The sequence below is a fragment of the Pseudopipra pipra genome, chromosome 8 (assembly GCF_036250125.1).
Source record: "Pseudopipra pipra isolate bDixPip1 chromosome 8, bDixPip1.hap1, whole genome shotgun sequence".
NCBI classification, from domain to species: domain Eukaryota; kingdom Metazoa; phylum Chordata; class Aves; order Passeriformes; family Pipridae; genus Pseudopipra; species Pseudopipra pipra.
Genome location: NC_087556.1, coordinates 29,066,870 through 29,076,639, shown reverse-complemented (window position 1 = coordinate 29,076,639; position 9,770 = coordinate 29,066,870). Strand labels below are relative to the sequence as shown.

The 9,770-nt window shown below is 45.1% G+C and overlaps 1 protein-coding gene across 3 annotated transcripts in view; it reads left to right on the top strand.

The window, feature by feature from the left end:
* Positions 1 to 8,138: 8,138 nt before the first annotated feature.
* Positions 8,139 to 9,770, top strand: part of CCDC186 (coiled-coil domain containing 186) — a 36,177-nt gene continuing 34,545 nt past the window's right edge. The window contains exons 1-2 of one of the 3 annotated variants that reach the window (XM_064663380.1): positions 8,166 to 8,287; positions 9,035 to 9,116. The gene's annotated coding sequence lies outside the window, so the exon portion shown is untranslated. Of the gene's footprint in view, positions 8,288 to 9,034; positions 9,117 to 9,770 lie in introns of all 3 variants that reach the window. The other 2 variants (XM_064663379.1, XM_064663381.1) reach the window with 2 other exon arrangements.

Genomic DNA, 9,770 nt, shown 5'->3' with positions numbered 1-9,770 from the left:
CAGAGAAGGGACGAGGCTGGTGAAGGGACTGGAGCATAAGTCCTATGAGGAGCAGCTGGGGGAGCTGGGGTTGTTTAGCCTGGAGAAGAGGAGGTTCAGGGGAGACCTCATCACTCTCTACAACTCCCTGACAGGAGGGTGTAGCCACGTGGGGTCCGTCTCTTCTCCCAGGCAGCCAGCAGTAGGACAAGAGGATACAGTCTTAAGCTGCACCAGGGGAGGTTTAGGTTAGACATTAGGAAGAAGTTCTTCACAGAGAGAATGATTGGGCATTGGAATGGGCTGCCCAGGGAGGTGGTGGAGTCAGTGCCCTGGAGGTGTTTAAGAAGAGACTGGACGTGGTACTTAGTGCCATGGTTTAGTAGACAGGGTGGTGTTGGGTCATGGGCTCAGTAATCTCAGAGGTCTTTTCCAGCCTAGTTGATTCTGTGATTCTGAGGTTACTGCTGCAGCAGAGTGCTGGGTCAGACCCCTCACCTGGCCACCACAACTGGTGCCTCCTTGCCAGTGTCCCCTGTCCCAGGACCTGGTAGCTGTGGCTGTGTGGTTTTCATATGGACTGTGGCGTGGTTGTCAGAGCCGTGGTCAAAAATACATTAGTCATAAATTGTATTACACCCAGTGTGTGGCAAGCGACGGGTTGGATTTTATTACTCAAAAGCTCCAATAATTTTCTCGCTCTGTCTTCAACAAAATTCGCTGAGGGACAGTGAAGTATTACAGTATCATAAAATTATTTGGGTTGGAAAGGACCTTAAAAATCATCTAGTTCCAATTCCCCTAGAATGGGCAGGGACAGCTTCCACTAGACCAGGTTTCTCAGAGCCCCATCCAGCCTGGCCTTGAACACCCTTAGGGATGGTGTTGCAAATTACAACAAGGTGGCAGTTAATGAAATGTCATGAAGGGTGAGAGCTCGGTAACAAGTCAAGTCGGCCCAAGCCAGTTAAGGGACTCTGTGGCCTCCTAAAGTAACAATTGTTCAGAAACATGTACTCTGATGAATATGTATATCCCTGGCTAATAAATATGTACCATCTGGAGCCAGGTGTGCACCTTAGGCTGAGTTATCCCCTGTACATCTGTGCTGTAATAGAGTAATGCCTGCTCCTTAATACTGCATTGGTGTTAAGGAGTTTTATTCTCCAATTTCAGTGACAATGGGCCATCCACAACTTCTCTGGGCAACCTGGGCCAGTGCCTCACCACACTCACAGGAAATGATTTCTTACTAATATCTAATGTAAATCTGCCCTCTGTCAGTTTGAAGCCATTCCCCCTTGTCCTATCACTACATGCCCTTGTAAAAAGTCCCTCTCCAGCTCTCTTGTACTGTTAGGTACCTTTAGGTACAAGGTCTTCCCACAGCCTTCTCTTCTCCAAGATGAACACTCTGATTCTCTCAGCCTGTCTTCATAGCAGAAGTGCTCCAGCTCTGTGAGCATCTTCATGGCCATCATTACCCACGGCTGTCCCAGTAATCCCATGCATTCCTTGGTGATCCCTGTAGTGTGCTGCTCTTACTGATGCAAAAAGATGAAAGAATAATTAAGAGTTACAAAATACTAGCTACAGGGAGCTACAGCACTTTCCTTAGCTGTTAATTTCAGAAAAACCTTCATGTTATACTCACAACTCTGTGCCTGAGCAGCCTTGGTCTTCTCCTGACTTGGCCTCTCAGTGCTTCCCAGCAGCAGGCACACCCACGTCTTAGGCCAGGTGTCCATAGCAGACAATGTGTACAGCTGCTTGCTGTATTTTCTCTGATAAAATGAAAATTCTCTCATGACATCAGTTAGGCAGCCTTATTTCATACAAATTCAGAAATGTGTGAGATCTATGCAAAAGGATGAAATTTGATACATAAAATGGATGCATTTGTATTTTAAAATATTTGCATTGTGCCTTGCAGCCTAGAAAATACATTACTTCATCTCCTTTTTCCAACCTTGCTTTCATTTGTCCTTTCTCCTCTTTCTTTTCTATACAAGGTGTTTTCCCCTTTTCTTCTTTTAACTTTTGTTTCCCATTCTCATGTTTCTATCTACATGGGAAAACATACTTCATCCTCAAGACTGCTGCAGTTATGCTACTACTCCGATATGATCTCAGGTGTTCCCAGTGCTGTGCAATTAAACTTTCAACAAAAATAAATTAGTCTGGTCTATTTTAGTGCCTATATTGTTGTACTTATTATTAAAGTGTATAAAATCAGTGATGGATTTTATTCTTACATGTTCTGTACAGCAGGGAATAATTATCTCTGTTCACAGAGAAGTATCTGAGGCACAGCTATTCTGCCTTAAAGACATTTAGAGTCTGGCTATGACAGCATTTCAGTCTAAATCTTCTGTGTTTAAGTCTAGGATCCTGTCTGCCAAACCATTGTTCTAAGCATTCTCAAAGTGCAGAACACATCTAAGGGCTGCTAAGTTTTCTCTAGGTGGTTTAGATACCACCTACCAAAGCCAGAGGAGAGACTCTTCTGGGCTCCAATGAACCACCAGCCCTCAGCTGCAACCTGAGCAGAAGCTGACTGTATCAGAGGCTGCTTTGAAAGCAAGAGGTGAAATTAGGTGGGATTATGTGGGATTTCAGGAAATCCATCTGCCAAATTGCCCAGCATTGCATATCAGAGTAGGCACAGTTGTACATTGGGAGGTTGCTGGGAAACAGGGTAATCATGATCATACAGCCTTCATTGCCTCCCTGCACTTTGTTCCTCTGTCCCTAAGGTTAGCTCACCAGTCCTCATGCCTAAGAAGAACTCTGTCATTCAGACCTCTCTCTCTCTCTGTCTCCCCCTCTCTCTCTCTCAAAAAAAAAAAAAAAAAAGAAGAAGAAGACGACTTTGTGGCTTAAAACATCCATGTTTCTAGTACATTTAGCTGGCTGGTCATTTCAATCCTCAGTGCCTGCTGAAGCAAACAGTGCTGCCAGTCACAACAGTCTTTTGAAATTACACTAATTAACACTATAGACTGTTCTGGAAGTATACTGACAGATTATGATGAAAAGGGAAGTCAAGAATCCCACTGGAGACAGAACTTTATCAGCATGTGAATAAACACAAAGTTTTCTTGCATTTAAGGCAAATGTTTTGTTTTTGTTTTTTAAGTGTCAGTCATTTGGAACTTTCCATGCCTCAGGATAGTGCAACAAGAAAGGGCAGGAAATGACAGCAGTAAAATTCATTCTAAAAAGAAAAAAATAACAGGTCTGGCTGCAGCAATGGAAAAAAATAATAGAACTGTAGAATCCCAGGTCAGGTATACTATGAATACCAGAATACAAGTATCATCTGGTCATCTAGTGGCAAAAGCGCACACTAGACAAGATGGCCCAGCACCCTGTCCAGGTGAATCTTAAAATTGTCCAGCGTTGGGGAATCTACCACTTCCCTGGGGAGATTATTCCAATGCCTGATTATTCTTATTGTGAAACATTTTACTCTTGTATCTAATTGGAATCTCCCCATAAGTGACTGGTATCCATTACCTTTTGTCTTTTCCATGGGACTCCTTGAGTCTCCATCTTCTTTGTAGCCACCCTTTAAATACTGGAACATGGATAAGGTCTCCCCTGAGCCTTCTTTTCTGATGGCAGAAGAAACCACTTATCTCAGCTGTTCCTCCTATAGCAAGCTTCTCAGACCTTTGATCATCTTTGTGGCCCTTCTCTTTCCCCTCTCCAGCCTGTCCACCTCTCTTTTGTACAGCAGGGACCAAAACTGAACACAGTATTCCATGTGTAGCCTGGCAAACACTGAGTGGGACAAATACTTCTCTATCTGTGCTGGTGATGTCCTTGTTCATGCAGCCTAGCATCCTGTTGGCTTTCTTTGCCACAGCAGCATCCTGGTTTATGTTGTCCCAGGTGCAAGGCCTTACACTTGATCTTGTTGAATTTCATAAGGTTCTTCTTAGCTCATTCCTCCAGCCTATCCATGTCTTCCTGCAGGGTAGCTCTCCCTTCCAAAGTGAAATATAAATGAGTGTCAGAGGTAACTGAGCACAGTACTGTTAGCATGGAGCCTGATCAGAAGCGACATCACAGGAGCTGCAGGATGTTGATGTAGCTTGCCTGCAATTGTTAGCAAGAGCTTCGGGCTATCCTACATGTAGGTTCTGTAATAACTGTGCCAGTGTGTCATTAGCTGTAGGATCTAAGTGCCTAGGAATTAGCTGAGACACCACTGGGCTACATGCTGAACAAAGGACAGCCTACGCAACATATAATGAAAATAGTTTTTTTCAGTTATAACTTAGAGCACTTGAGTGATCATAGGCATGCTTAGGATTTACCATGCATAGATCAGACACAACAGTGGTGGCAAGCAGCTTCAGCAGAGGTGCTGTCCTTACCTGACACAGGGAGGGAAGATGGGGTTCCCAGGGCTTTGTGGATGGGGCTCCCTGACAACCCCTGGCAAACTGTGCTTGCTCAGAATAAAATGGTTAGACAATGAAAACCATTCCTAATGAAGAAAATAATAACTCTTCATGTAATCTTGATATGATGTGAAATGTAGGAATCAAGTCAGCCATCCGTAATTACAGTATAACAGACCAGTGTTCTGAGAAATACAGAAGATGGGAGTTGAACAAGCTGGACTGTGCTCCCAACTCCTCCTTGGCAGTGCCAGATATGGCTCTTCATCTGCTGTTTCAGCCATCTCATTGTTTTCCCTTAAAGTGGAGTTGCAAACACTTTTTTAGCTGAAGAAGACAACATATATTTGTAAGCACTTTCAGCAGGCAAAGCTATAAAAATGCTCTGTATAATTGACAAACGTCAACTGGACATTGAGCAATTACATGAACACTTACTTTTCTTTTTCTTACATAACAAAGCATGAGCCAAAAGTTAGAACTACAACCTTTTGAATATGTGGGCCAAATTCAGCTTCTGCCTCTGCAATGCAGAGCTTGTCTGCAGCAGAAGAGAAGTCTTTGTGTAGGACTGTCTGTCTTTCAGATGGTTAGTTCTCTCACTCAGGAATTGTTTTCCTCAGCATTTGTACATGCCAAATGACAGCTGTGACTGGCTAATTAAGAGGTACAGTAATTCATTCTTATTTAATATGAACGCAAGCAGTTTGGGGACGGGCTCTCTCTGTGACATGTCATTATCATTTCCTAAGTATCTGTGGCTGCCTCCTGGGGATAAGATACTCTTTAGATGAAAATGTGGCCTAAGCACAGGTATTACAGGAGTCAGAACTGTCAACATCAGTTCTGGTACTAGAGCTATGAGGAGTCTAGCTGAGTACAAAAAAACCCCTTTTCTCCAGCCTTTAAAGAACTCCACTAACCAGGCTCTATTTTCTTAACCTGATTTCAATCCTGCTGAAAAAAAAATGTCCAGAATAAAAGGTAAAAATCATCTGAAATTCTGCCAAGTCTGGTGGAACATGCTAAACCACACACAATTAGCATCAGTGAGACTACAAAGTGTTCAGCAAGGCAGAAGTGCAGATCTTAGAAGGACGGGGCCAGAGTACATTGATGTCTCTGAAGTTGCCTTTAAATAACTAGAAGACCAAATAAGAAGCATTTGGGGACTGAAATGACTGTGTTACAGAGCAGCAGGGCTGTGTGAACTTTGTGGCTCAGCTGCAGAACAGGAGCAGGAGAGGCAAAGAAGCCTTTCTGAAAGCTAAGCTTAGATTTGGACTGTATGGCAATTAGCAAGTGAGTTTTGCATGGCACTGCTTTCTGAAAAGGGACAATTTTTACTTATCCCTATTCCACACCTGATCTTTTTTGTATTATTTAATGAGATGGAATGCACAGCATATTATGAACAAAGCAAGGGATAGACGTTTGCCTTTAAAATGGTATTTGGAGGTTAAAGCTGAGGGCACAAGTTGTCTCTCCAACCTACTTTCATTTATGATCTAAACTTAATAATGCTCTTAAAGACATATGCCTGCATATGACTGACTCCTTCACGGCTTTAGAAGTGATGGCTAGGACTTTGTTTAGTTACCTGAAGGAGTATTCTCTTTCCCAAAATAAAAATTATAGTTATGATAGCACTGAACAGTTTGCAGATTGATTTTCTCTAAAATCCCATTGTTCTTTTTAAGGATCTGTAAAAAGGTTTTGGCTGGGATAGAGTTAATTTTCTTCCCAGTAGCTGGTACAGAGCTGTGTTTTGGATTTCCAACCAAAATAATGTTGATAACAAACTAACGTTTTTAGTTGTTTCTAAGTAGTGTTTACACTATGTCAAGGACTTTTCAAATTCTCATGCCCTGCCAGCAAGAAGGGAGGGAACAAGAGGCTGGGAGGGAGATGGCTTGGACAGCTGACCCCAGCTGGCCAAAGGGATATTCCACACCAAATGGTGTCATCCTCAGTACATAAACAGAGGGAAAAGCTGACCAGGGTCTGCTATTTGGGAACTCTCTGGGCATTGATCAGCGCGTGGTAAGCAAGTGCATTGTGCATCACTGGTTTTGTACATTCTAATTCTTTTATCATCATTATTATTAATATAATTATTTTCTTTTCTGTCACATTAAACTGTCTTTATCTCAACCCACGAGTTTGAGTCTTCCAGTTCTCTCCCCCATCTTGCTGGGGAGGGACACGAGCCAGCAGCTGTGTGGGGCTCAGTCGCTGGCTGGCATTAAATGACAGGTTTCAAGGGAGCATTTTCTAGGAGACTAAAATTTGCATTTGCAGCTCTGAAATTCCAAATACCTAGAAAGAATATGGAGAAAAATAACTTGCTCTAAAATAAGTCTCCTAATTAATGTTTGCAAGTAAAGTTATGCAGCACATTCTGTTTTCAAGGTCATCCACAGTAGGAACGGAAAAAATCATTACTGTTGTGCAATGATTTCATATATGCAGGTATGTGCATGGTTTTTTTATGTATATAAAATAAATTAGCCAAAATAAAGGAACAGTCTGATCTAACATCAAAGTTAGGCTTGCTATGAGTAGAGGATTGTACTAGGTAAGTTTCTGAGGTCCTTTCCAACCTGAATTATTCAATGATTTTAACTTGCTTTTCTATTGTTATGTTTAAGAACTTACTGCAGGAGAGATGCCAGTGCTTATTTTAACTGAGCTGCTATAGTAAATACAACTGCTTTCACTTAACAGCTTGTCTGCTAAGGTATTTTTTTCAATTTATTTTGTATTAAATAGAATGGCATTTATGCCTTGCTCTAGATTCCAAAAAGCTTTGTGTGCCACTGAAAAATTGCTGCTCCCATCTCTGAAATGCAGTTTTTGATGCCTAGCAAATTTTTCACTTTTTTTTTTTTTTTAAATCCAGTCAGAATAAGGAATGAAGTCCCAGCAGGTGTTAAGTGAAGCTGGGCTCCATTTATTAACATCACTGGACTGACTCTTAGTGACATGTAGGTGCAGAGGGTTTTGATGTCATGTGTAGGGGTTGGTTCTGGAGAATGAGGTGCTGTTTACTTAAGGGTGAAGAGATTCTATTAGTCCTTACTTGTGCACTGATCTTGCAAAAAGGAGAGGTGTCTTTGTGACCATCTCTCTGAAAAGTCTTGAGGTGAAGAGTCCCTCCTGTACGGCAGGAGGGCTCCTCAGGGCTCTGGGTCTTGGGTACCGCCATAGAATGCCTGACATGAGATCCCTTGCCCAGAAAGGTGCATGTTTAAATAAGAAGAGAGGGGAAAAAAGAACTACAGATTGAAATAATTTTCAGTCACATGCTCTAAATTCTCTACTGTGTGAAATCCCATATTCTGTTGGAAAAGACCTCTGAGATCATCGAGTCCGACCTGTGACCGAACACCACCACGTCAACCAGACCATGGCACCAAGTGCCGCGTCCAGTCTTTCCTTGAACACCTCCAGAGACAGTGACTCCACTGCCTCCCTGAGCAGTCCATTCCAATATCTAATCCCCCTTTCTGTGTGGAAATTCTTCCTGATGTCCAACCTGAACCTCCCCTGGCGCAGCTTAAGACCATCTCCTATATCCTGTAGGACCAGCCGCTTGGAGCTGTTAGCACCGTCAGCGAACGTGTCGTTTCGTGCCCCTGGATCACAGCAGATCGCAGCCTTTCGGGGCGCCGCTGGCCCCGGACCCCGCGGTGCCGCCCGGCCGGTCCCGCCCCGGGGCCCCGCCGGCTCCCCCCGGTCCCGCCCCCGCTGCTGGGCCGGGCCCCGCCCGCCGCCGCCATCTTTGTTGATGTGTCAGCGCGCCGGGCCGGGGCGGCCGGCGGGGAACGGCACCGGAGCGCCGTGTGCCGCCATGGCGGGGCTGTTGTTCACCCTGCCGGCCGCGTAGCGAGCGGGTGAGGGGTCGCGCCGGGGGAAAGGGGGGCGGGGGTGTGTATGTGTGCGTACGTATGTGTGTGTGGGTGGGTACTCGGTGGCAGCGCCCCCCAGCCCCGCGGGCGCTGCCGGGGTCCCCGAGGGGGCGGCGCGGGGCACCCGCAGCCGAGGGCGTCGGGGCTCGGGGGACGGGACGGGACGGAACGGGACGGCGCTGCCCGGCGGGGTCGGGGAGGGGGCGGCGCGGCAATGATCCGCTTCGCTGTCGGCGGACGATAAACCCGGGGGGGACGTGGCCGCGGGGGCGGGAGGAGGAGAGAGGGAGGCAGACAGACAGACAGACAGACACACCTCCCCCGGGTGGCCGCGGCGGGGCATCTCCCCGTGCGGGTGGGGGCACTGGGCTGGCCACAGGTCCGTGGGTGAGGCACAGGGAGGTGGGAGCGCGGTGACACGGTGGCCGGGGGGTGCAGTCCTGCCTTGACAGCCCCTTCTCAGCCAGGACCTCCGGGCGGGCAGCGCTGGCTCCGGTGCTGGCTCGCAATCTCTTTGTTTCTTGACAGCTTTCTCCTCCACGGTGTTAATTAGGTTGTCCTGTTTCGTTTGGCTGCGTCTTGATTTCGCTGTATGGTTAAATAATTAGGTAACAAACCCCAGTAACTGTTAAGCCAGTATGAAGGTTATTTTTTAGACTCGGCTGCGGTGCTGCGGTACAGTGTGTCCTGGCTTTTGCGGATGGTATTTGCAAAAGCTGCTTGCCCTTCTAGGTTTGAAAGAAGGACTTCAGCGAGGTGATTATGATGTAGGCTTGCGGATTTTGGCTCTTATCCTGGAAAAAAGTCTGCACAGGTGAGTCTGATATGTGTATACTGCCAGCAAGACTCTGTGCAGACCAGCAGTGGATTTCTTGTGAATTTGAAACCTGTGTGTAAGATTAAAAGTATGGCATTCCAGCTTTAGTGTTGGTTTGCTTTACCTTCTTGTAAAACTGCTTTTCAGAAGTCAAAATGTTGCAAGCAGAATGCAGTAAAACCTCACATGTGGCCGGTGTCTCAGAATGTTTTGTTGTATAAGGAAATTGTTGTAACAGAATGAGCCACAGCTGCTTTTCTCTGTCTGCAAGGAAATGTAATCACTAGTAGCTATGAATGCTTGTGTTGCCATTGACTTTATGGAGGAGATGGTTAAGCTCTAGAAATATGGAAACTGAAAGTGAAGATGTTTCAAGAGGCCATAAGATGACATTTGAAATGACATTTTATGAAAAAAACCCCCAAACCTAGTTCTGTATTGCCTTTGAGTCCTCCTTTTTCTGAAAATCTTCCATCATCTATTCTTGTCTTGGCTTTAAAACAGTATTATTCTATCATTTTATAAGACTTAATTTGGGGTTGTTGACAGATGTTTGTCCACATCAGTGTTTCAAACTGTTGAGAAAAGGACTGAAGAATCAAATACAGAGAGTGTTTTTTTAGGTCATAGTTAGCAGCTATGTTGCTTAAC